The following is a 2,087-nucleotide window of genomic DNA, read 5'->3' on the forward strand; positions in this document are numbered from 1 at the left end:
AAAAGTGTGAATTAAGTAAGTTCACCTTTAAAAATGAACTGAATCAAATTTCTCCCCTATCCATAGGGCTAGCACAGCAACAACAAAAATAATGCAGGGAATATAACCTGGTGATTTATTTTGTTAGAAGTAGCTGCACAGCTAGTGTAAGAGTAGTTAAGATGTGAGCAATATGTAGTGACGGATAAATAAATAAATAGAGCTGCCCTGTGCTTCTACTGGGAGGAAAGGCGAGATATAAATAAATAAATAAGATAAACAGAGGAAAGGGAGAAGCAGTGTTCTTTGGATCTAGAGTCCTAAGAATTGTTAATTTACCCCAGGAAGCCCCAATTCCCATTTCCTTGGGCTTCTTCTCCCATAAATCTGCTGCAACATTTAGCAGAATTTTAATTTTCAGGATCATCAGACTCACAGTCTATATGTAGGAGTAGGAGCTTCCTAGAAAAAGAACAACCCAGCTTTTGAGAGCCATGTGCCTGTCTTAGGTTCGTACTTGCTCCTCATGCCACAGATCAGTGGAGCAAAATTACCACCCCCAAGTTTTATACTCTTCCACCTGAGAAAAGTGGAGATCCAAGAGCAGCAGAGAGAAGCTCAGCCTTGCATCTAGACAGGCCCTCCTTCTGGTCGAGCTAGCTGTCTTGCTGCTGTTCCAGAACTGACCCACATGGGTGCTCTCCTAAATGCCCCAACAGTTAAATGCCAAGATTTATCTGCCTCCTTACTCCTCTGTGATGTCTACCTCAGTTTGTGAGACTTTATCTCCCACCCCACACCCTCTGTGGACTTGGGCGCTGTTGTTGCTGTTGTTAGTAATAGCAGAAATAATAATAATAATAATAATAATAATAAGTCACATTTTAATTATGTAACATTTCTGCAGAAAGATAAACTCAAAAGGGACTTACAAAAACAAACATTAAAAACAAGGGTAAAAACAAGAATTAAAACCACCTAAAATGAGCCAATAATATATGTAAAAGAGGAAATCCAACTCAGCCTCATGCCAGGGACAGTGAGTCTCTGCAGTGAACAATCGCATCTCCTGCACTTTCCTTCCCAGCCTAGTCATGTCCTAGAACAGGCCAAGTATCTAACTTGGAGAGAAGCAGAACTGTTCTGGAGCAGGTTCCACAAATATGCATACATGTATCTTCTCTCCAAAATGCAGAGGCATGGCAAACTGATTCAGAAGGACATTCAGACATGTATTCTGACCTAGCAGCTCCCCTTCGGCACAGAAGCATTGGTTTCTACAGCGAGTTCTCAAAGGCAATATTCACTTCAGTGTGGGGCAGCTTCACACACAGCTATGATTCCTGAAAGCACACTCATGCCTGCTAAAAAGTATCCACTGCAAGATCCTTCTTGAGATGCATTTCATAAGTCGCTTCCAAATTGATGTCTTTTTATTTTATATTTTTAAATTTCAAAACTTAATGATTGAAGACCTTCTAACATAGAATTCATCCCTTCTTTATATGGCCGCCTTTCCCATTCCATTTGCTAGAGGTAATTTGTGGGTGTAGGTGAGTGTGTGTTTTAAAAACAATAATTTCAAATTCATAACAAAACATATTAACAAACAAACCCAAACAGATCAAAAGATAATTCCACGTCCTATTTCAGAAGAGAATCTCCACAAAACGTCTTACAACTCACACATTATTATTCTTTTGAACGCAGTGGTGCCTATTGGGACTGGTAGGGTGGAAGGCAAGGACACAAATGGTAGGCTGAGCCAGAAGCAATGACAGACAGAGCCCACTAATTCTAGCATTGTCCCCATCTTCCTCCCTGCTGAGTTCTACAAGGGCAACACTGAGACTGAGGAGGGGGAAGCTGGCAGCCAGTGGCACCCCTTGGAATGGATATAAATAAGAAGGCAGGCAGAAGGGGGTTGGCTGAGGGCAAACAGAGGCTGGTAGGACAATGCCCCATTTGCCCTAATAGGCCAGCCTCTACTGATTAACAGCTTTATCCAAGACTGTCCTTCCATAGAAATCCATGTGTTGAAGGACACTGAAAATTATGCTCCTTATGTGCAAGAGTAATTTGTTTTAATTTACCCAAAGTGCCATGTA

The sequence above is a fragment of the Rhineura floridana genome, chromosome 7 (genome assembly GCF_030035675.1).
Source record: "Rhineura floridana isolate rRhiFlo1 chromosome 7, rRhiFlo1.hap2, whole genome shotgun sequence".
NCBI classification, from domain to species: Eukaryota; Metazoa; Chordata; class Lepidosauria; order Squamata; family Rhineuridae; genus Rhineura; species Rhineura floridana.